At 39.3% G+C, this 26,735-nt stretch overlaps 1 pseudogene; it reads left to right on the forward strand.

The window, feature by feature from the left end:
* The first annotated feature begins 1,492 nt into the window (after positions 1–1,492).
* The window catches only part of LOC102913237 (heterogeneous nuclear ribonucleoproteins A2/B1 pseudogene), a 111,574-nt pseudogene continuing 86,331 nt past the window's right edge, over positions 1,493–26,735 (forward strand).

Below are 26,735 nucleotides of genomic sequence, written 5' to 3' on the forward strand. Positions count from 1 at the left end.
TGGCACACAAGTAAAGCCACAGAACACATGGTGACATATAGATTAATAGAAATTGGCTGAGTTTAGTTTTAAGAGTTAGCTAGAAAGAAAATTGAGCCATAGGCCATGGCCATGTAATTTGTAATTGATATAAGCCTCTGTGTGTTTACCTGGGTCTGAGCAGCTACAGGACCAGGCAGGACACAGGAAAACTTCCAGCTACCTTTGGCACCCAACATTTACTGTATGAATTGATGAAAAAGCCACTTGCCTGTGGCCTTGCAGTCCCCAATTCAGGCCCAAGCTGCACAAGGCTGTTTGTGGTGGTGCATATGGGTAGGATTTGCTGAAGGAGGTAGAGGCAGCCACATTTAGCTTACTGGCCTAGACTATCTGACAGACATGTCTGTGAAGCAGGACTCTTGAGGGACCATCCTGCATTGTCTTGCCAAGGTTTGACTGTCACTTTCTTTTCTGTCTTGCTTGTCCAATTTGGACAACATACTGTTAGCAGTTGAGTCAAGGGCACTATCTTGCCCCATGGCAAACTTTTTGCCACAAAGACAGTAAACTCCATATAGAGTTTCTCTGATGCCCATCGTCTTCTCTCAAATAGATTGGTGCTGTCAGAAGCAAACATGTATCATTGTCATAAAAATAACTTATATTATTAAAATACCTTAAATGCCATATTCTATAGATCTATGAAGTGTTTGAAGACCACCTTTCTATCTAAAATGTATCTGTTTGACCTTGAAAACATACTTAATATGACTATAAGTTTGATTGTAATAGGTTGCTACTAACTTGCATTTCTTTATTATCCTAAATAATTTATAATAATAACTTTCAAGGACTAGAAATTTACTATACATTGTTAGATGAGCTGTATAGGTACAATCCTTGAACAAGAATAGAAATGTATGTACAATATGGTCTAACCAAAATGACCTTGAATCTGTATTAGTATACAAAAATCTGTTTCAATGTAAAATATTTAAATCTGGTAGCTGCTTTTTTCGTTTAAAAGTAGATTCAATAATCTACCTTTTTATCCTATCATTTCTATAACATATATATAGTATAACAAAAATAACCTCAAATTTTTATCATTATACAAAAGTCTAAGACAATGTAAAATATTTTAAACTAGTAGCTGCTTTTTTGGTCTAAAAGTAGATTCAATAATCTATAATCTACTTTTTTATTCTATGTCTATATCCCCCTTTTTCTTTTTAGAACAAGATCCCTGAATTTAATCTCCTTTGTTCAGCTTTTTCCTGACCATTACTCATAACAACTTATAACCATCCATCCTAAATGATGACAAATATTCATAACCCACTAAATGACCATAAATTACCCACCCCATTTCTTAGAAATGTGGGCATCATGCTCTTTAATTACTTCCTATTGTCTGGGGTAACAGCATTTTAGGGGACCCTAAACAATTTTGGATACTTGTCAAGCTGTATCATTTGTTGTCTCGTCTCTGCTGATAATGACAGTAAAGATGACAGTGAACTTGAGAGCTTGTTTGGAGGTTCTAGCAGAGGAGCACAGCTACTCGTATACCCTTGACCAAAGACCGGTCCTCCTCTATTCGGGAAGGTCGTCCTCTTCGACCGAGTGCGCAGCTTCGGGAGGGACGCACATGGAGTGGTGAGGGAGGAAGGGGACACCTGTCTAGCCAGTCAGATCAGCAGAATCAACCCTGGCGATCAATCAGATGTCGCAGCCAGATCGCATAAATTCAGCTACTCTGAACCTGCTAGAAGAGAAAGTAGGAAGTAGTCTTGAACACATTGGCATAGGAGATCACTTCCTAAATATAACAGCAGTAGCATAGGCACTGAGACAAACAATCAATCAATGAGACCTCTTGAAACTGAGAAGCTTTTGTAGAGCAAAGGATACAGGCAACAAGGCAAAGTGACAGCCTACAGAATGGGAAAAGATCTTCACCAACCCCACATGTGACAGAGGACTGATATCCAGAATATATAAGGAACTCAAGAAATTAGACATCAAAACGACCAACAGTCCAATTGAGAAATGGGCTTTAGAACTAAACAGAAAATTCTCAACAGAGGAAACTCAAATGGCTGAAAGACATTTAAGGAATTGCTCAACATCCCTAATCATCAGGGAAATGCAAATCAAAACAACTCTGAGATACCACCTTACGCCTGTCAGAATGGCTAAGATCAAAAACACTGAAGACACTTTATGCTGGAGAGGATGTGGAACTAGGGGAACTCTCCTCCACTGCTGGTGGGAATGCAAGCTTGTACAACCACTTTGGAAATCAATATGACGCTTTCTTAGAAAATTGGGAATCAATCTCCCCCAAGATCCAGCTATACCACTCTTGGGCATATACCCAAGGAATGCTCAATCATACCACAAGAGCACTTGCTCAGCTATGTTCATATCAGCATTGTTTGTAATAGCCAAAACCTGGAAACAACCTAGATGCCCTTCAACTGAAGAATGGATAAATAAATTGTGGCACATATACACAATGGAATACTACTCAGCAGAGAAAAACAATGACATCATGAGGTTTGCAGACAAATGGATGGATCTAGAAAAAATCATCCTGAGTGAGGTAACCCAGACTCAGAAAGACAAATATGGTATGTACTCACTCATAGGAAGATGCTAGATGTGGAACAAGGATGACTGGACTGCTACTCACATCACCAGTGAGGCTACCTGGAAAATGGGACCCCAAGAAAGACACAGAGAAATGGATGAGATCTACATGAACAGCCTGGACATGAGTGGGAGCAATGAAGGGCAAGGGTCGAGGGAAGAGAGTGGGAGATCCTAGCTGGATCAAGAAAAAAGAGGGAGAACAAGGAATAGGCGACCATGGTAAATGAAGACCACATGAGAAAAGGAAGAAACAAAGAGATAAAGAGACCCACAGAAATCCACAAAGATAACCCCCACAAAAGACTGCTGGCAAAGGTTGAGAGACAGCCGGGACTAACCTACTCTGGTGATGGGATGGCCAAACACCCTAATAGTTGTGCCATAAACCCCATCCAAAGACAGAGGAATCTGGATGCAGACATCCACGGCTAGGCCCATGGTGGAGCGCTGGGAGTCTAATTAGTGAGAAAGAGGAGGGTTTATATGAGCGAGAATTGTTGAAACCAAGGTTGGATAAAGCACAGGGACAAATAACCAAATGAATGGAAACACATGAACCATGAACCAAAGGCTGAGGGGCCCCCAACTGGATCAGTCCCTCTGAATAGGTGAGACAGTTGATTGGCTTGATCTGTTTGGGAGGCATCTAGGCAGTGGTACCAGGTCCTGGGCTCATTGCATGAATTAGCTGTTTGAAACCTGGGACTTATGCAGGGACTTGGCTTAATCAGGTAGGAGGGGACTGGACCTGCCTGAACTGAGTCTATCAAGTCGATCCCAGTCCTCGGGGGAGACCTTGATCTGGAGGATGTGGGAATGGGGGGTTTGCTGGGGGGAAGGGGAGTGGGGCAGGAAGGGAGAGAACAAGGGAATCTGTGGCTATTAGGTAGAACTGAATAGTATTGTAAAATAAAAAAATTAAATTAAATTAAAAAAAAGATGACAGTGAACTGTGAGGCTGACTGCTGCTGCACAGAGCAGTAGAAGCCCCAGTGAGTATCAAGGCAGCTACCTCTTTTGGCAGCAGTCTGAGGAGGGGGTCCAGAAAAAGACCACAACCCACCAGGAGAGAAGAAGCCAAGGCGGCAGCCATCTGCGTGGAGGAATGTGCAAAAGTGGTTAACTCTGGTGACATGTGGAGCCCAAGTGCCTGTGTGGTTTGCTGGAGAGAGGCTTCAACAGAAAAATCCCAAACTTGCTCAGAGATCTTGAGGAAAAAAGAGAGGAAAACCTAGCCTACAAGGTGGTGATTCTAGTGGGAGCCCCCATGTGCAGCCCAGTCTGGGCAAGCAGCTTTTCCATGAATTTGTGCCCTAAAAGTTGGACACCAGATGAAGTAGGATCCTAATTATTCTTAACAATAAAAACCCAGAATCAGATATTAGGGTGAAAGTTGAATGATCAGAGAAGCAGAGCAACAGATGGTGGAGACTTCTTACCTCTCCAAATCCTCAGACCAAATGGGGGAAGAGGTCCTATCTCCACCCACCTTATATTCCTGTCTCCACCTCCCTAGTGCTGAGGTTAAAAGCATGCATCACCACTACCTGACTCTGTTTCCCTTTTAGACTGGTTCAATCTCCTTCAGCCCAGAGTGACCTTGAACTCCTGGTCTTCCTGCTTTCTCCTCCCAAGTGCTGAGATTAAAGGTGTGTGCCACCACTGCCTGGATGCTATGGTTAACTAGTGGCTAGCTCCACCCTCTGATCTCCACGCAAGCTTTACTTGTGAGAACACAAACAAAATATACAATACACATGACTAAAGCTGCTAAATTCTGTGTGCTCTGACTGAAACCCAGTCCCTTCCCTGAATTACATTTGCATAATATTTCTTTTGTTGTTTAAGCCTAAGAAGTCCCTCAAACCTTTTTCTTTCACATGTTACAGGATTAACTGGGTAGGGACTTGCTCTGAAGTCACTACTCAATTTATTTTATTTATCATTAGGCTTTTCTTTAAAATCTTCATCTTTTTGAGCAGAAAACGTGGCTTCAATATTACATTTCTTGGTGTTGCTTTTCTTCCCAAACTGTACTTTGCATTTCTTTTTGCCTTCCTTGCTCTTTTTCTTTGTAGATCTTCACAGGAGCCATCACTAATAACCATATTACACAGTCAATATTAGGCTGTCTTGAAATCTCTGCAAATGCCATTAATCCAAAACTCTTCAATTTAGTCACAGGCAATTCTTAGGAAAAAGGCAAAGACATTGAAGGATTGTTTTCCAGGCTATCTGATCATATTCTTTCCCTTTGAAACTTGAACTGTGCCACCATAGCCTACATTACTCTCAGTACTGCTGTCTCAGTACCACTACTAAAATGTTCCATTAGATCTTGCAACATCCAAACAATTTCCTAACCCAAAGTCCCAAAGTCTTCCATCTTTCTCCAATAAGTAGCACCTCATTTCTGGTATAAATTCTGTCTTAATTACTGTTTTGTTGCTATGAAGAGATGCCAAACCAAGTCCATTTTTATTAATAAAGCATTTAATTGGGAATTTCCTTACTATTTTAGAGGATTAGTCCATGATTGCCATGTATGGAAGCAGACAGGCATGGTCCTGGGATAGTAGCTGAGAGCTTTTCATTCAATTCAGAGACATCAGGCAGAGAGAGAGAGACTGGACCTAGTGTTGATTTTTGAAATCTTAAAATCTACTCCCAGAGACACACTTCCTTCTGGGAGACCAGCTCCCACTTTTCCCCCCGGGGTACTATTGAGGAGAAAGGGATAAGAGGTTTAGATAGAAATATAGAGGGAAGAGAGACAGATAAAAACACAGGATAGCCTTAGAAGGGCCTGGACCTTATCCACTGGCCCTTACTGTCTCTTCTAAAGGGCTTTTTAAAGGAATGCCAATGGGTGGAGCAAAAGACATCCCCCTAGCACAACCAAGTGCACACTCTCCTATTCACCTAGTAACCACGCACATGGTCAAGCAATCCTCTAATGCAGCTCTGCTGGATAAAGCAAGCTCAGATCTCACTAGAAACCTTTGTGGGCCTCTACACTTCCTCAAACAAGGATATACCTATTGCAACTCCAACATGGCCATACCTTCTAATCCTTCCCAATCAGTTCCATTATCTGGTAACCAAATATACAAATATATGAGCCTATGGGGATTCTAACTAAAACCACCACAGTAGGTTTTAGCTAATTAATTCCTTTGAACTTTAGATTTTTCATCTATAAGAATAAATCATTTTATCCAGAGAGATTCACATATTAAATTTTGAATTGAATAAAAATTTTTCTGCATGATATGTGATACATGAAAGAATTATTTCAATCGTTCCAAATTTATCATAAATTTACACCATAATAGTTCAATGATGATATATCATCTTGAATTGACCAAACAGTTGTGTAAAATGTTTATAAAAATCAATTAGGGATTACGAAAAATGTTGTACTGTACTTAGACTGAATTATCATGCATATATACTTTCATAATAAATATTTGAAAATGTATATTAATAGCCTAAAGTGTTTTCAGAAGAATTACCTGTGACTGTTGCACTCTTGAACTAATATCATTCTCAATTTCCTTCACAAGATCTGCATAAAATTAGGTCATCTATACCCTGTCCTGAACAGGGGAGATAGCTTTAGGGACCCTATCCTTCCCTGAAAACTTACATGCAGTTAATCGTTGACAGGGACAGAGACATTCTCATCAGTGATGTAGCCACTGATAAGGTATGCATGTTCCTATAACTACTCACCTTTGTGGCATTTAGTAATCCTTTGAAGACACTAACCTCAAAAGCCCACTAAAATGATATCTGTAACAATTATAAAGGCAATGAAGTTTGACTATCTTAGAGAAGTTAAAAGCTATACTCCCAGATTGTCTTATTTATTCTCAAAAGTTCTTTTTTTCTCTTAACCTTCTTGTTTCTAATCTATATTTAACATTTCATAATGACCAACTCAGTTTCATGTTGGCTTATCCTAAGATTCTTTTCTCAATGAAACCAAGTATCTGATTTCTAAGTGAAGTCTCTAAAGGATTAAAAGAATTTTGAAGGCTGCTATTAGTAATGGTATGAAGTTTTCAAGACAGATTCCTTTAAATATAGGGATTGCAGTCTTTTAGAGCATAGGTCCTATATGACAACCACTTTGAAGGCAGTTCCCATATTGATTGTCAGCTGAAGCCATCATCACTGCACTGACACTCAGGCACTGTATAAAAATGCATATAGGAATTATGAAACTGGGGTTTTCTGCTAAAGACTGGAGAAGTCCCAGGGATGTGAGGAGGGAAACACGCTCCTCACACTGGAGCCCAGTTGCATCCTCTCTGCAGAAGAGTCAGACTCTGAGCAATGTATTGGAAGGTGGGAGAGAAGAAAGAACAAAGAAGATGGCAGTTCCTGATGTCACAGGCTTTTGTGGAATATCCTGCAGAGGGTTCTGTAGGAATTAGAGCCCACAATCTGCTAAGAAGTTGGAGGAATTAGAAGGCAGAAAGAGAGAGGCAGGAAGGAGGATGAAATTCCCCTCTTGGCCCAAAGTTGGCCATTGTTAGAAGTAACCTGGGAACAGTCAGTGAAAGAATGGGAGATGATTGATAATCATCTTTCCTGTCATCCAACTTCAAGTCCACAGACTACAGAAATCAAAAATCTAGAGAAACAACTCACTTTAGCTCTGGAAAACAAATTACTGTGGCTATTAGAAGTTACAGTTCACCTGAAATGGAGTTTTACAAGATGATATGTATTTGCTGACATTAACTCCTACTTAAGGCTTTTCTACCCTTGCAGCCATAACCTTCAATGTTCTAGAAGTCTCAGCAGAAACCACATTTACAGATAAAGGACAATGCTAAACCCTTTCTGATTGCTGGTGGTTCTTGTTTTTATTTTTTTCTGATTATATTTCAATAGATTCATCTCACTCATCTCACTTAACATAAGACAAAAAGAAAAGAAAATGTTTCTCAGCAACATTTTGAAATGTAACTTTAAAGCCATCAAAATGGTATGTTAGGCTAATATGAAGACAATTCTACGTGAATATCCCTTGAAAAACCTGCACCCACATTTGGGTGTGTCTTACTTTGTATGACTCTTTGAGAAGCCCATTCTCACATTTTCAGGTATGTCTTACCTTTTTTTGAGCACCTCTTTTCCTCTTAGCCTTTGTGTTTAAACCCATATTAAAATTATTAAGAGCTGCTGGTAGCAAAAGACCGTGGCAATGTATAGCAGGTGATGACTAGAGTTCAGAACGTCAACCTATCAGAACCAAGGGTTCTGTTGGAGAAAACCATCACAAGGCATTATGGAATTCTGCTTTTTGAATGAATTGGCTGTTTATTGTTGTAAACTTCTTGTGCAATAACAGCTATGATATCTCCCTATTTACTGTGCATTTCCATGTTATGTATACATGTAATTTCATGATTGCATCTCAATATTATGGGCACACATAATTGTGGATAGTCTAGAAGATGGTTTCTTATTTAACTGTACAGTGTTTATGAATAGAAATGTACTAAAATATGCTTCATGCTAGGTCTATTGTTCCATGTGGACTGTAGACACTTAGAGGTCTTATTCTCCATCCTTTGCCACTGACAAGGCAAACTTGGCCAGACAAAGCATCCTCTTAGAACTTTCACAGAGTGGAATTGCAGGTGCCTGGCCTTGTTGGATCAAAACCCTTCAGAAGAATTATAGCGAACTAGAAGTGATAGTGCAGGTGACTGGCCTTGGTATATCTTAGTCTTTCAAGAGATCAATAGCACCTGTGTTGCCCTAAGTTTTTTCCACAAGCATATTCTCACTCTGATTCAAATAACAATTAACACTTTGTATTTATTTCTACACCAGTTTTTAATGCAAGATTTTAGGCTCAATAGACTAATTATGTATAGGTCCTGAGATTCAGGTGACTAAAAGAACCTGACTAACCATGTCTGGATATTCCTAATCACATAAAATAGTACATGTCTTCTTTGCCTTTTCCTTAAATCTCTCATTGGTTTAATTTCTTCCCTTGTAAGCCTTGTAGCTATCTCTTTTAGAGATAGCCAGAACTTTTTTACAACCTACAGCTATTGTCAGTCACCAATTAAGCCGACCAAGTCTTTGCCAAGTGTGACTCTTATCAGAATATTTGTCCCTGAGAGTTTATTTTGTAGTTTTTACTAACAAGTTGTTAATGAATGGAAATAAATACATATATGTACACACACACACATATATGTATATACATATATGTATATATGTATATATATGTGTGTGTGTGTGTGTATGTATGTATGTATATGTATGTATATACATATATGCTTGGGGGAACAATAAGGAGGACAAAGATGGAAAGGACTAGATAGAATAGTGAGGGAACAGCAGAGGGACAGAGAGAAGCTTAGAAGAAGAACAGAAAAGATGTGCAGAGAGAATTGATTTAGAAGAATAAATTGAATGATCTGAAGAGCTTGGTGTGTTTAGATTCATTAGTATCTCAGCTGCTTGAAGCATCTGTTCTGGAGTAAAAAGCTCCTCAGGGCAGGCACCTGTGGAGAATTTGTTATAAAATATCTCTTCTAAACTCCAGCTCTGCTTCATAAACTGGCTAACCTTGAAATTATTTTCTATATCAAAGCCATGAACTCTAGATTGCCTGATCTAGGTCCTTAATATCTAGGAGAAGTCTGTCACCTCACCACGGAAAGTAAGACCGAGGCTATTCTAAAGAACCACTCTTGTACCGCCTGCTCTAGTCACTATTGCCCCCTTTCTCCAATCCTACAAAACCCTGAGATTCTTCTCTAGTTCAAAGTGGGCTGTCTTTAAGAACCAATTTTTGCTAATTAGACTCCTAGAGCTCCACCTGGGGCCTAGCCATGGATCTCTGCATCCAGATTCCTCAGTCCTTGGATGGGGTTTATTTGAGCAAGAATTGTTGAAACCAAAATTGGATGAAGCCCAGGGACAAATAGCCAAATGAATGGAAACACATGAACCATGAACCAAAGGCTGAGGGGCCCCCAACTGGATCAGGCCCTCTGAATAGGTGAGACAGTTGATTGGCTTGATCTGTTTGGGAGGCATCTAGGCAGTGGTACCAGGTCCTGTGCTCAGTGCATGAGTTGGCTGTTTGAAACCTGGGGCTTATGCAGGAACGCTTGTCTCAGTCTGGGAGGAGGGGACTGGACCTGCCTGGACTGAGTCTACCAGGTTGATCTCAGTCCTCCGGGGAGGCTTTGCCCTGGAGGAGGTGGGAATGGGGGATGGGCTGGAGGGAAGGGGAGGGGGGCAGTAGGGAGGAGCACAAGGGAATCTGTGGCTGATATGTAGAACTGAATGGTATTGTAAAATAAAATAAAAGGAAAAAAAAGATAAAAAAAAAAAAAGAGCCAATTTTCAAGCCGGGTGGTAGTGGTGCACACCTTTAATATATATATCACAGTAACAATGGCATTAAACACAGAACTGATCTACTTAGTAATTTCTGGAAGCCATGCTTGTGGAATGACCATATTCTTTTGTGTGCTCTATGACTTTAATGCTTCTTTTTTGGGAACTTGATTCTTTTAAAATGTTCTTTAACAAGTACCAGAAACCTTAGTAAAATTCTTCATGAAACCATTCGACTGGGGACTGTCAGAGCCCTCGGACTGACAGCATGAACGACCTGGAGCCCTCGTCTCCTGGAAACTGTCTGGCTGCCTCTGCCCAGCTGAGCATTCTTTGAAGGCTGCTAGACTTTCCATTCTCTTTTTAAATGAAAAAAGCAACAAAAAAATGTCCTGTGGTTCATAAATAGTTCAAGAGACTAAAATACAGCTTAAATGTATAAACCTAAAATTCCACTTAAAGAAAGTATTTGATGAAAATATATAGTTGGTCTGTAACTCAAAACACATTTTCATACAATTTCACAGCAAGCATAGGTTTGAATATTAAATTATAAGAAGGTTGTAGAAATAACAGTTTGTTACACATTTTCTTCCACTTTCTTGTCTTCCAAAATCCCAGGTCAGGGTTTTATACAAGGTATCAAAAGTGTAGAGAAGTTTGCTGAAAATAATTGGATAAATCATGTATTTGCCCACATTTTGTAGCCAAATTGAATAGAGAAGTTACCTACTTCCTCTCAGTTTGTTAATTGCTTGTTGTGCACTTCGGGGTAACATCCCCTGCATAGGTACTATCATCATAAACAGTTGCACGAGAAATAGCTGATGGACAGAGAAATGGCTATTTTGCTTAATATACATTTTACATTTCATATTTAGGTATGTACAAACATATGAAATATTATATATGCATAGACAATGACTTAATGCATAACCAATAACTAAGCTAAAACCACCATAAGGCCTTATCATAAAGGTCAAGCACATGGCTCCCTCTGTACGGTGCTTGCTGTGCAAACATGAGACACTGAGGACGGTGTCCTCGCATCCGCATGAAAATGTGGGAGTGGGAGTTCATGCCTACAATCCCAGTGTCAGAGAAACGGAGACAATAAGATCTCTGGGGCTGGCTGTCCAGACAGCTTAGCCAAATTAGTGAGTTCAAGCTTCAGTGGGAGACCCCGTCTCAAAAACAAGAGGGAGCACAAGAGAGGAAGTAATCCCACTTTAACCTCTGGCATACATTATGCTCACAGCTGTGGATATAACTAAATACAGCAAGCACATGTGCTTATGTATACATAACTTACAGAATGTTTGGCATTCACTGATACTATCTGCAGGCAATAATTTAATTGCATTTAAATCACATTGAAAAGGTTTACAGGAATGGGACAAAAGAAAAAACGGGTAGGGATAAAGAAAACAATATCTCTTGATTATTACATCCCTACTCAGGGAATATCAACAATTTGTTTAGATTTTAGTTCACCTATTCTTTGCAGTAATTTCATGGAGCAGCATTATTTCACTATTTATCCTTCATAAATAAGTAAACAAGCACAGAAAGACTATATGAATGATTTAGATGAAGACATACTTTAAAATTTGATTTAACAGGCTCAAGTGAAGACTCAGTCAGTAAAATGCAGATCAGATATTGATCTACATAATCCACATTTAAACAGAGCATAGTTGGGTAATATCAGCTTCGAATTACATCACCAGAGAGAATAGACAGGTAGATATCTGGACTAACTGTCCAGTCAACCTTGCTTACTTGATGAGCTCCAAATGAGACTAAGAGAAAATCCCTCAAAGTATAGGTTAAGTAGCATCCTGAGGAACAACTCAAATGGCAGACCTCTAGCGCCCCCATGCATACATGGGCAATCTCCCATGAAAGTGCACAGACATGTACACACATACATCACTTTAAAAGCGATTCATACACAGTGCATTTGAGATATATACCACCTAGAACGTGAGGTTGTGTTTTTTCCTTGATGTCATCTGTGTTTCCCATATGTCCTCTGTAACCAGAACATAAACATATAATCAGCTCTGACCTGAATCCCCTCCTGTACTGTGAGATATGTTACTCCAGAATTGCGCTCTTCCATAGCTCCACCTTCTATGACAATGTGATGTTATTGAATCAAGAAGGATTTTGTTGGGATCTCTTTATATCTTGCATTGCTATTGTTGTCATAATTATATTAAATAGTGCTTTTCTCTGCACATCTGAAGAACAAGATACTGGCTGGTAACTGTGGCCCTTCTGGAAAAGTCATCAGGACAAATTTTATGAATGTGGCCGCTAAATGGGTTCATCACCTTGTGAACATAGTCTGTAAAATTAACACCCACCTTTACGGAAGAGAGGCTACAACACAGACTTTTAAAGATTAATTTTATTTTTGGTTATATGTACTGTGTGAGAGAAGAGGGTAAGAGGGTACGTACACATCAGTATAGGTGCTCGTGTAGGACAGGAGGAGCATCAAACCCTTTGGAGCTGAAATTACAAGTGGTTGTGGACCACACCACGTGGGTGATTGTAGATGTAACCAACCATCCTATTAAATAAGAAACACAGAACCAATGTAAAAGAGAAAGCCAAGAGGTCAAAGCTCAGAGCTAAAATCTCACCCTTCCTCCTGCGGTGGTCCTAGCTTCCCGAAAGAGAGCTATTTCCTGTGTCTGTCCTTTCATAGTATTTTGTTCTGCCTTCTCATTGGTTGTAAACCAAAACACGTGACTGCCTCATCACTGTCTGTATGTACAGCCCCCCCCCCCCCCCGCCCCAGGTCTTAAAGGCATATGTCTCCAATGCTGGCTGTATCTCTGAACACACAGAGATCTATGGGATTAAAGGTGTGTGCCACCACTGCCATGCTCTTTCTATGGCTCTAATAACTCTGACCCCCGGACAATTTTATTTATTAACATACAATCAAAATCACATTTCAGTACAATTAGAATACTACCACATTTCCCTTTTTCTATTTTAATAAAAAGAAAAAAAGCAAAAGGTTATAACTAACATAAGAAAAACTATACACAAAAGGACAATAACTATATACAATATATACAAGTAATAAATACCTAAACAGGTGTTTGACAAATCAGAGAAAATAATTCCATTATCTATCCTATTTTGGTAAATCCAAGATGTATCTAATGCACTTACTATCCAAATTAATTTTCAACTATAACTAACTAATCTTCAACCATAACTAACTAATCTTCAACTCCCTCAGAGACCCCAGAACGAAATAATATTAGCTAACAAAAATAAAAACAGGAAGTGCATGCAAGCAACTTGCAAAATTTTGTGAGTTGACAGAAACAGCCAACTGCCTGGACAGTCACCTGAGGTTTCCGCAGTGTTGGGGCATCATCTTCAGCCTATAGGCTTAGTGTATCTGACAGACTCATTTGTGAAGTAGGATGTACACAAGGTCAACAGTTCAACCTCACATTGGGTGAGAGCAGTCCATGTACCAGAAACACCTGAATTCCACTAGTGTCCTGTCATGATTCAGGATTTTAAATTCTGGAAATTGTTGACAGTTTTTGAGTTCAGCTGTCCATTCTTCTTGGCTGTGTATATATGGCTTCATCTCAGCATCCCCTTCTTCTCCACATCCCTCTATTAAATGTCAGTTTACTATTGAGAGGCATGAGCTTTCAGCTGCTGTTCTATTGCAAAACAGAAGCCATTGGCCCTCTGCCTGTTAAGCTGCCTTCGAAGAAAAGGGAACTGTGCCTTTTCCGGATTGCGAAGGCCACTTCAGGGATGGGGCCATATTGTCCTGGCCTCAGAAGATGCCTTTTGATAAAGCCATAACCACACTTGTTTTGGCAAGAATCAGTAGTCCTTTGTTTCATGTTCTGTCTGTCAATTTTGTCCTGTTGATTCGAGGATACTTCATTGTCCAGTGGCTAACTTTTGCCACAAAGAAAGTTGACTCCATATGCAGTTTCTTCAATGTTCATATTTTCTCTGAAGTAGATTGGTACTGCCAGGAGCTGACATGTCTCAAAAAAGAAAAATTTTCTAAGTTATTAAAACATTTTAAATGCCATATCTAGGTACCCCCTCCAGAGGCTATGGATTTGTTCCAGATTAAGATACATCAGGTTTGACCAGCCAAGGCCACCTGAAAGGTCTCTGATGACACCATGGCCCAGATGATCCAACATCCAGAATCGTTTCAAGGCAACTGGCTCAGATGATACAGCCTCACGGACTACTCCATGATCCTAAAATTTTGTCCCCATAAGATACAGTGCCCCCCTCCAGCAGGAAGTAGTAAGAGAAGCTACGCCCAAATTCCCAAATATACCAAGCTGGCTTTGGAGATGTGTAAAAGATAAAACCTTCCTTTTAAAAAAAAAGAAAAGGGGAAGTGCTGTGGGATGGTCTGTATGTCAAATCAGTTGCTCTGATTGGTCAATAAATAAAACACTGATTGGCCAGTGGCCAGGCAGGAGGAAGTATAGGCAGGACAAGTAGGAGAAGAATCTGGGAAGTGGAAGGCTGAGTCAGAGACACTGCCAGCCACCTCCATGACCAGCAGCATGTGAAGATGCCGGTAAGCCACCAGCCACGTGGCAAGGTATAGATTTATGGAAATGGATTAATTTAAGCTATAAGAACAGTTAGCAAGAAGCCTGCCATGGCCATACAGTTTGTATGCAATATAAGTCTCTGTATTTATTTGGTTGGGTCCGAGCAGCTGTGGGACTGGCAGGTGACAAAGATTTGTCCTGACCGTGGGCAAGGCAGGAAAACTCTAGCTACAGGTGATGGGAACCAAGCTTGGGTCCACAGCAAGAACAGTTAAGAGTTCTCAAACGCTGAGGACCACCCAGCCCCACTTAAAATATTTAAAGAAATATCACACACTTCAAATTCAACAATATGAATTCACACATGGTCTAAAAATTACACATTATTTTGAAGCTAAGAGACAAAAAAACAACATAAGCTAGCTGGTTGATTTTTTAGTTAGCCTGGGGATTGATTTTTTTTTTAATGAGATACATAGACAAAAAGGAGTTGGCCTTGTATTTGAGTTTTGTTTTTGTTGGCAGTACTGTTGTTGACTGGTTATCACTACTCTAGTCCAAATATACCTATCAATAAATAGATCAGAAACAATTGTCAGCCTGTCCGCAGAGATGAATCCCAGTACAACATATCCAAATCATCTCCGGTGAAGCACCATTTTCATTTCCTTTAACTTACTCTAGTTAATGTGACAGTTGGAAACTTTTGTCTCATTTGGTTCTCATAACTCAGCAGTTTTCATAGCTCAGTGAGCTTAATTTTATTACAGATATTATCTAAATGCTTCTTAATCATGCAAGATCATGAGGAGCAACAGAGATAAGCTGTTATTTAACAGGGACACAATCACATTAAACAGAAATGGTGCTGATGAATTAAGTGATCCGAGCTTCCTGCTGCAGCTTCATTCTGTTAGCTTGTGTTTTTGGAGACTAGCCTGCCATGGTTCAACCCTCCTCTGAATATGGAGGAAAACTGCATCAATCCTATCTCATTATCACAATGTGTGTGATGAATCCCATGGGCCTGAGTTGGAGCTCAATTCAGTGTTAACATCACAGGAAAGGAAATGGTGATAAGCAATGGTGGGGTGGAAATTTGTTTTTGAAGTGCAAAGAATCTCTTGAAGCTTGTTTTCAAAAAGAAAAATTGAATAGATAAAGTTATCTGTATTTTCCTGGAGTCACAGAGAATTCTGTCTGACAGTCACTTCATATTTCATATTTCTTTAAAGATTTAATTTTGTTACTGGGTATATGAGTGTTTTTACTGGTGCTCACAGAGGCTGGAGAGGAGTAACAGGCAATCATGAGCTTCCTTCTATGGATGCTAAAAGCTGAACCCAGTTGTTTGGAAGAGCACTGTGCACTGGTTAATGATTAGGATCTCTCCAGCTCCAAGAAAACAACTTCAGGGAAAACAAATTCTTATTTAACAAAGGAAGAGATTCATGTTTTGAAAAAATTTGGGAAATGTTTGTCTACATTTCAATGACCCTATTTGCCAATTAGTGTGCAACATAGAAGTAAAAAATGTTTTAAATATTTTAAAAGTAAAAACATGTTTCCCATAGTATGACATACTACTGAGTACTACCATCTATTTAATTATCTAATATAGCTCTCCATTTTAGTGAGTATACAAGCCAAACAAATTAAGAAAACTCAAGTGTCTTTAATTAAAATAATAATTTCTAAGAGGCATGATGGTAACCAGTGTGATCCTAGAAATTGGGAGGCTGAGAAAGTTGGTTTACAAATTCAAGAAGAGCCTTTACTATGTAGTGAATATTTGTTTTTAAAAAAGTAATATTTAAACACACTATATACAACAAAATGTATATTTTCCATACTTTTCTCAGTTAAAAGAATTTCAACTTGGCCTCATAACTGTACTTATAACTATAACTTATAATCATGTTATATTTTCTTCTGTAAAACATAGAACTGATGTTTGCTGGAGCTATTCCCTAAAGCCTCAGGAAGCATATTGTCATAACAGGAAATCTACATATGATAACTGGGATTTCTTTTCTGTTTAGTAGCAAGTAAACACATTTCAGCATGCCAGTAAAGGTATTTGTACTACTGTTTTATTAATAGTCATTTGATCTTTTGTGCCTATGTTTCTCCTTTCCTCCCCCATATATATATATTTGTATAAATGTATATAGATGATAGATAGATAGATAGATAGATAGATAGATAGATAGATAGATAGATCCCCCTGCTCTCTGTCTGTCTCTTTTTCTTTCTCTCTCTCTCTGTGAGTGTGTGTGTGTATGTGTGCGTGCACATGCTTATGTGCATATATTGACTTAGCAGTTAAGAGCATATACTGTTCTTGCAGAGGACTAGAGAACCCTGAGTTCAATTCCAGCAACCCTTTCCTGCAGTTCATATCTCATATCCAACTGGAGCTCCAGAAGTTTTGATATCCTCCTTATGCCTCCATGGGCACCTGCACACACATGGCATAGATACACATACATCTAACTAGGTCTTTTTGTAATGATACATATATAAGCATATCTTAAGATGCACATCATATAATTTTTGCTGTAAAGATGCTTTCAAAACTTACTTTTAGTTGTGACACTAATTTTATTCAAGGCAGGCATAGATTAGAAAAACAGGTCTTCTATAATTAAGTCAAGTGGATGAGGATTATCATGACTTTTATCTTTGATGAATGGTGTGACTGCCCCAGGCTTTGCTTATTGTCCTTCCTTCTAGGCAAAAGTTCAAACATCTTCTTCAGCCAATCCCTGAGACAAAACAATCAGATCCTTCACTCAGAGAAAGTATCAAATATGCTAAGCTTCCAGGATGGCTTAGGAAACTACACACTAATACTATCAAAGAGTTGTTGAAGGGAGCTGACAATAAATGCAAAAAATGTTTATTTTTATTTTTTGAATTTTTTTAGAAAATATCTAATATTGTGCTAATATTCCAATTTTTCTTTATTTTATAGTTATTTTAATAAGGTGGATGAGAATAATGAAAAATTAATGGTTTTTTAATAAATACACTACCACTATACTGTAAAAGATATTGTCATCCTTCCAAATAGTTAGGAATAATTGACAAATTAAAAAATTGGAGTAGAGAAACGCTCAAAGGTACACTGAATTATGAGGACACTATTGCAAATGTTTCCTTCAGGTTGTTTCTTCCACATTGGAAATGAATTTTATTAAACATTTGATTCTATGAATTCAAAGTTAGAAATTCATAAAATATAGGTTTTTTTAAAAAAGATAAATCATGATTTACAAATATTAAATATTCTTTGAAACCATAGTCTATTTTTATCATTTAAGAGCAGCATGTAACTAGGGAGGGCAGTCTGCTGGGTTTGAAATCCAAACATATGGCAGTCAGAGGTCAATCTAGGCTATTGTTTCTCAGGCTTCATTAATTCTGATTTTGAGATAAGGTCTTTGTAGCTGGAGTTATCTCCAGTCCTGCCCAGGCCCGTAGTCACTCAGATCCAAATAAACACACAGATGCTTATATTATTTAAACTGTTTGGCCTAATGGCTCAGGCTTCTTGCTATCTAGTTCTTACATCTAAATTAAAGCATTTCTATAAATCTATACTTTGCCACATGGCTTGTGACTTACTGTTATCTTACATGTTGCTACTGATAGCGGCATATGGCAGCATCTCCCCCTCAGCCTTCCTGTTCCCAGAATTCTCCCCTCTCTTTGTCCCGCCTATACTTCCTGCCTGGCTACTGGCCAATCAGCACTTTATTTATTAACCAATCAGAGCAATACATTCACATCATAGAGAACATCCCACAGCAGGTCTTTACTGGCCTTGAGCATGCCAAATAATTTAGGCTGTGACATGACCCAGCAGGTTGTTCTTCAGTCCTGAGAGAGGACTAGGAAATCAGAATGAAGACAAAGAGAATAGGATAGAGAGAAGGTAAAAAAAAGTGGGGGTGAGAGGTCTTGACAAATTTTGTCTTATGTCAAGAAAGTTGAATAAGAAGAACAGCATCTTATATACTATTAGGATAGGAAGGCAAGGTCAGCAGAGTCAGACTATTGGCAAAGAGCACACAGGACACCTCAGACACTACTACCTTAGGACAGGCAACCACAGACCAGTGAAAGAGTCAGGTCCCCAGCAGCTGCAACCTTGACTCCCCTGAGCACCGGCTCCAGAGTTAGACGGGTCTTGTCATGTCTACTCCTGGACAAGAACACAGAACTAAAGTTCCCTTTGTCCTTTCATCAGGGAGTCTGAGAAAGTCTTGGGTTAGTCTGGCTCTGCACAAAACTGGCTAGCCAGCAAGCTCCAAGGATCTCTTCTTCCCTTGGGATTACAGGTAATTGCTACTATGCATAACTTTCCATGTGAATTCCAGGATTGAACTCAGACCCTCATGCTTGTGAATAAAGCACCTTATCAACTGAGCTTTCATCCCAGCTCCTTGTCTGGACTGAATATCTTTGATGATAGACTCTACCCAACATGGACATTATATAGGATAATTCATCTTCCTTCATGAGGTCTCAACTATTGGATTGTTTAGTACAATGACAGAAAGCAGCAATTCACATTATCCACAAATGACTACGCATGAAACTACTATTCCAGTGACACATTGCTGTGAATGTCAAAAGCTCTTGAAATGCTGGTTCTCCTTGGGTCTAAAATGCACAGCATCAATAGTCTATTCTTCTTGTGTTGTTTTTCTTTTGTTTTGTTTTTAATTTGGTCTCAAGGTCTGTTTCCAGAGAGCGTCTCTATTAGCCAGTGTTCTTTAAAGGCACAGAACTTGTAAAATGAATATATATTAAATGAGGAATTATTAGATGAGTTTACCTTATACACACTGTGTAGATGGACAATGGGTATCTTTATACTGGAGGGGCTGAGAACCCAGTAGCTTCTCAGACATGAGGCTAGATGCACACTGGTCCCAACCTAGTGCAGAAGGCCTGGAGGATTCTGGCCTTTAGTCTACACTGGAAGTCCAATGAAGCTGTGGCAGCAGTGTCCATAGCAGAGTAGGTGGATTCACCAGCAAGACTGGGAGGCAAAGAGACATAAACCAAATGTTTTCTTTCATACTTCTTTTATCTGCTTCCCCTAAAAAGGAGCCATGCCCATTTAGGGTGGCTCTTCCTATTTAAAATAACTTTGTCAAGAAAGTACATTACAGGTGGTTCCAGTGCCTTACCTCTTAATAGAGTTCAGACACATAAGTGAAAAATAAAGCAAAACCATCTTGGTGTTTATCAACTCAGGCCCTAACTTATGATGACTTCATCATTCTGTATATGATATATTCTTTTTAATGTGTGTGATACAACACCTACCCAAGTGTCTAATCAACATTCAGGTGAACAGGAAACTCTATTGGCAGATGTCTGTGGACCCTATATCTAACCTGTATACAGTTTAGTAATACCAGTGTCATCCAGTGTCACCACTCTCTAACAAGCTTTAACTAGGAAAAATGTTAACTTCAGGGTTGTCGGCCAGGTGACACCCAGAGGAGCTCACTCAACAAACCTCATGAATTTGGCTTTGGAGAGGAGAGGAACACACACCACAAGGACAAAGGGAAGCATGGCACTGTGTTGAACAACCACTTCAATTAGCAGGTGGAGAGAGAGAACAATAGTAAGGGGTCGAGGACAAATCCTTCACTGGGTTAGGGAGAAATAGCCAGGTGCTGTCCCTGGAGGAAGCACTGTGGGCTGGTATAGTGGGTAGGACTATGGTTTATTTTCACTAAGGCTGCATGGCTTAACCTTTGGATGAGGCTTCTGCTTCTCCTCTCCCACTGGGGATGTGTGAGGCTGGAGTGTGATTTTCTCAGCCTACTTCTCACTGGCTCTGCCATCTGCTGTGTACTTTTCAGCTAGCCTATCATGACCTTTCAAACTTGAAAGTCTCAGGTTGCTTCCATCTTTTGATTATTCCGACTCTTTACTGGGGCACACAGAAAAAGTTTTTAATCTGCTCTCTTAACCAGAAACTTTCAGGCAAGTATATAATGGGTATTTTTTCTAATGCTCCTCTTTAAATTTTCATGTGAGTGTCATGTGTGTATATTGCATATGTGTGTGTGTGTGTGTGTGTGTGTGTGTGTGTTTATAAAGCATGTGGGAGTATGATGGATGTGTATTATGTGGTGTATGTATGTGTGTGATGTGTGTGAGTATGTAGATGTGTGTGTGTGTGTGATATGTGTGAGTATGTAGATGCATGTGTATGTATGTGTGTGATGTGTGTGAGTATGTAGATGCGTGTGTGTGTGATGTGTGTGAGTATGTAGATGCATGTGTATGTATGTGTGTGATGTGTGTGAGTATGTAGATGCGTGTGTATGTGTGTGTGATACATTCAAATGAATGTTCTAGTGCTTGCCTCCATACTTGTGGAACCAGCCTGAGAAGGATGTTGGGTATTTTTCTCTATCACTCTTGTTTTCTTGAGGCAAGTTTCTCACTGAAGGAGAAGCTCATCATTTTGGCTAGACTGGCTGGTCAGAAGGGATTTCCCCTGATTCTGCCTCCCTGCACTGGAGTTACAGGCACACAGCCATGCCCTGTTTTCAGATGTACTGGAGAAGGAACTCATGCTCATTCCTACTCACTAAACTGTCTCTGCAGCCCCAATTTCTTACCCAAATTCCTAACAATCTTCATCTCTGGTTTCTACTGTTTCTTAACAACAGCACTATAATAACTTTCTAAGGAGGAACTGATTTATTTTCTTTGCAACCAAACACTAATCTGCTTTTGGTAAATTTTAGGCTTTCAAGTTGAAACAGATTAAGAAAGTGTCAAATTCCTTTAGCCCACATCTACTTTCAAAAAAGTTTTCTCATAACATGCTACATGACCTATAGTTTCTAGAGCCTAAAGACATGAAAAGAGATGAAGGAAAGATACAGCAACTGGAGTGTTCTTTGACAACTCCTAAAATACACATTCAGAAAACTGACAGAATGAGTGAGAGAAAGACCAAGTGAAATGTTGTATTGTAGTTTCCCCAAAAGTAAAACATTTTCTACAGGAAAGGAGGCAGGAAGGGGGCCCCTGAGATTTAAGAAGTAAATACACTTTATATATCTAGGAAGCTGAAATTTCAAATTCATCAGGCCCATCCACAGGGTTATAGAACCAGTGGACACCTGGTGGGGATGGGATTCACAGCCCAGTTTCTGGAGATTCTCCAACTTGTCCAACTGCCTGCAGATTATGCAAGAAGAGTTTAGGTTCAAATTTCATGCATGTTCTCTGGTACATGGGCAGGATTGTACAAGCAATGCAGCTGCCTCTGAGTTCTTCCTTATCCTCTAGGAACCCTCTACCTATAGTCCTGTAATTACCCCCCCATGAGTAACCACAAAACGTCTCATTGGTTCACCCTGTTGGACTTCAGTAGAATCTTTAGTTTGTCAGAATTTTCTCAGCAAAAATACATAAATTAATCTTTTCCTCCCAAACTTCCAATTAAACTGCATAAGAGAGTGAGACAGAAAGCCCTTAGTAGCTAATTCCTCAGACCAGAAATTCACAACTCTTCACCTGTGCAATACATGTGAAATATAAAATGTGCAAGATTAGAGTCAAGTTAGAGATAATAGAGTTGACTATTCAGAGCATGGACAGAAATAAGTCACCCTGAAATCACAGTGAATAGCAAAGAATTAGTCATTAGAAATATAAATAAATGAATAGCAAAATATAGATATGGAGAAAGGTCATCTGAATTTACTAATAAGAGATTGGATTTCAAATAGAATTTATGTTTTAAGATGACTGAGTTACATACAAGTTGATATAACAAACATCAAAGTTTTTTTGAACTTTTAATGCTTTCTCTTTGAGGTTTGTAGCAAGTTTATTATATGTATGAATGTATTCAGGCATAAAGATATGCATGTAATGCACAAGTTATGATACAACATGCAGCACTATGTATGTATTTATTATACATCAAGATGAATGTTTGTACAATAGTATATACATATGCATAGACACAAATATACATGTGCATATACATGTTACACATGTATATTCCATACTGTGCAAATGCTAAGCAAGCAAGCTAACATAGCACTATTCCCCAAACTCCTATATTTGAGTAATATTTTTTAAAATGTCAGGAGCCAGTGAGATGGCTCAGCAGCTGAAGATACCTGCTATTGAGTCTGGAGACCTGAGTTCTATCCTCAGGACTCACATGGTGGAAGGAGAGAATAGACTACTAGTTGTTCTCTGAGCTCTACATTTGCATTGTGATATACCAATACAGCACACATCTCTCTCTCTCTCTCTCTCTCTCTCTCTCTCTCTCTCTCTCTCTCTCTCTCTCTCTCTCTCTCACACACACACACACACGTAACTTAAAATAAATTAAAATAATATTTTATATTACTTATGTTACTTATAAGTACTATCTTTTCCATTTGTAAATGTGCTGTATGTGCTCACACATGTGCTGATGTGTGTGCCCATTTCTTCACATGCATGGGGTGGATACAGGTGTTCCGCTATCACTCCCCACTTTATTTCATTGAGATAATGACTCTCACTAAATCTGGAGCTAGTGGCCATCAAGGCTAGTGTCTAAGCTGGTGGCCATCAAGCCCCCCAATCCTCCCGTCCCTGTTGTCTATAGCACTGGAATTACAGGTTCACACAGATATGCTCTTTACATGGATCCTAGTTCCTGATGCTTGCACAGCAATCACTCCTAACCACTGAGTTCTCTCCTTAGGCCCCCAATGTTCTTTAGTTTAAGTGGAGTCACTGCTTGTTACAGAAGATAGGAGATGCATTACTCAAAATAGTCATGCTTATTTTCCATTAGTTCATTACATATTCTTTTATGTCACCACTTATGTAACCATGCTTTCCTCAGTGTGGAAATAAGCAATGTATGTGAAGAAATTCACCACCATGAATCTTTAAATAGTTAAGGAAAAAAAGCCTGAATGAAGTTACTGTCAATCACATACAAACACATACAATCAGACATTATCAGACTCCATGGTATTGGATGATCCATGAGTAATCTTCCTCTCTAAATAATCTATTCTTTCTTTTCACTTTCAAAGTGAATAAGCATGAAAACCCCTCCATGTGGCATGATAGTTTTTATCTTTGATATGTTTTTCTGAGTTTAAAATTTCATAAAACAGTATGATCTCCAACATTAATTGATTCTGGATGGCACTTTTATGTAATTATTATTATGAGGGGTTTGTCAATTCAATTTGCTCTCCATTGTCACACTGATATTATTTAAGGTAGGTTCAGGTGCAAATACACTAATTAGTCTTTTCCCTTATTATAGTGGCATCATCAGCACATAATTGGAGCCAATAATAAAAAGATGCATGATGAACATATTTAGATGTTGATGGTGAGACACAACAATGTGTTAATGCTTTTGTGTGCTGTGAGATGTTCTGTATGGCAAATGTGTTGCTCTGATTGGTCAATAAATAAAACACTGATTGGCCAGTGGCTAGGCAGGAAGTATAGGCTGGACTAACAGAGAGCAGAAAAGAAAGAACAGGAAGGCAGAAGGAGTCACTGCCAGCCGCCGACAGGACAAGCCGCATGTGAGGATGCCAGTAAGCCACGAGCCACGTGACAGGGTATAGATTTATAGAAATGGATTAATTTATGCTATAAGAACAGTTATCAAGAAGCCTGCTATGGCCATACAGTTTATAAGCAATATAAGTCTCTGTGTTTACTTGTTTGGGTCTGAGCAGCTGTGGGACTGGTGGGTGACAAAGATTTGTCCTGACTGTGGGCCAGGCAGGAAAACTCTAGCTACATTTGTGAACTTTGTACCCAAAAGTTGACATACACCCATAATTCTATACTTTACATAAATTTCAAGTTCAATTATGAAAGACATTTTTGTCCCCTCATTGGGCATAGGGATGGGATTTTGTTTCCTTACTTGGCATAGAGATGGTATTTTGTTTCCTTGTTGGGGATAGGGATGGCATTTTATTTCTTTGTTGGGCATAGGGATGCCATTTTTTTTCTCCTTGGGCATAGGGAACACAATAAAGTCTCAGGATTGAAGTGGCTGATTATGAACTCTTCTCTCTAACTGGAATTCTTACATCTGAACTTCCATGACTCAGCAGGATCAAGAATGATAAAAATGGAAAGCAACCTCTTTCCAGGCACTACCTGCTATAAATCTATATACATTTTGCAATGATCAACTGCATGTTAGCTTGTGCTAAACTTCTTGTACCTTTTTTGTATGATTTGTGATTTGATAAATAAAATGCTAATCTAGGCAATGTACTTTATTAGTCACTATTTTTAGAACTATTCCTCTTTGTGACCTCATCTTCTTACTGATCTTTGAGCTAAGAGGTAATCTATTTTAAATTCTTTTCATTTAATTTTTGACAGTTTCATACATTTATATAATGAATTTTATTCACTGCACACCCCAATTCCCCATCCCCCCTCACCCAGTGGCACACTTTCCACTATTAAATAATACTTTCCGCTATTAAACAATACTTTATTGTTCCTTCTTTCCGTTTCTAGAGTCTGAGCCAATCTCTTCCCTTTTTCCATTGTTCCTTCTTCATGGTCTTCTTTTCTTCCTTCCTCCATTATTTTCCTCTCCTCTACTGCCTCTCTTTTAATATAGTCTCTCTCTAGCCCTTGTGAGGCTCACACTCACCATCTTCCTGCCTCTCCCCTAAAGCTGGGATTACCCTCATAAACTGTGATTACTCTCACGAAACACCACACTCAGCTACATTTCACTTTCTTCTTAATGAATTTAAAAAATATTTACATACAACTATAATAAATAATAGAGAGATTCAAATGTCCCCTTTTTGTGGGAGAATTGTTCACACTGCCATTCCATGGTGCCAATAAAGCTACCTTGAATCAAGGATGGAATCAGTGATTGGGAGACTGGTATCAGTCATATAGTTGTTGGAGAACTAAGGAAGTTGGGGAGAAAGAGGGGCTGAGGGGGACTTCCAGGGTGAGTAGAGTTAGAAAACAATGAGAGTAGGTTCAGCTGATTGCCCTTTCACTGTTCCTTAGATTTATCAGGTTTTATCTCAATTTCTGACTCCCAAATTTTTATTAATACTAGCAAAATTTAGGTAAATGTTATATCTGACATCCAATATGTAGCATTATTAAACCACACCAAGGCAAGGAACCTGCCACCTCTCTACCAGAGCCACTGCAGCTGTGGCTGGCTTTGTCTCCCTCCCCACAGGCCCTTGGTACAAGGCTGGGTTTTTTTCATTTCAGTCTTTCTACAGTGGCCTCCACCTGCTACCCACCCTCAGCCCAAATGCTTCTGGGGTTAGCTACCCACCACGGACCTGTGCCCTCACTTCCTGCCACATGGGATTTTCCTGGACCCTCTCCCAGGGGTTGCCAATCTCGGGTAGCTTGGCCAACTTGACACCTGCTAGGGCTTCTATTGCTGCTGCCATGGCCACATACCCTCAGCCCTTGGCTACATGCAAGGTGCTGCAGGTGTCCTCAGCCCAAACCGTGTAACATGGCGGAAACAACTGTAATTCCAGCACACACCACACTGGTCTTGCTTCCTGAGCACCCTGCCGCCCCACAACAGTGCTGCTGCTAACGCTGGCTATCCACACCCCCAGCTCTGCCACTGCCACAGTCACCGGTGTAGACAAAGTGGAAAGTCATCCCATCTGGTGAGATACCTGAGAATTCTTAAAGCAGAATTAGGTTTAAAAGGGGGGGTGGGTTCTTTCCCATGTTAAGAATTGGAAATACCATAATTCAGGGAGCTAGGATCCTGTTTAGTGATTACAAATGGAAAAAAAAAAGAAATGAGAGGATAAACCACTTAGCTGGGTTTTAATTACTATCGGTTTGGTAATTTATATTTTTACCCTAAAAATTGTTTGATAAATGTACCAAATATGAAAATTTGACTAATATGATACAAAACTTAGAAATAATTACTATTGATAAGACACAAGTTTTAGAAAGACTTACTACTGGAAGGTACAAGCCTTAGAAAGACTAGTGAAAATGATAAAAAATTTGACTGATTAGATACAAGCCTTAGAAAGACCTACTACTGAAAGTAAGAAAAAT

The sequence above is a fragment of the Peromyscus maniculatus genome, chromosome 11, assembly GCF_049852395.1.
Source record: "Peromyscus maniculatus bairdii isolate BWxNUB_F1_BW_parent chromosome 11, HU_Pman_BW_mat_3.1, whole genome shotgun sequence".
NCBI classification, from domain to species: domain Eukaryota; kingdom Metazoa; phylum Chordata; class Mammalia; order Rodentia; family Cricetidae; genus Peromyscus; species Peromyscus maniculatus.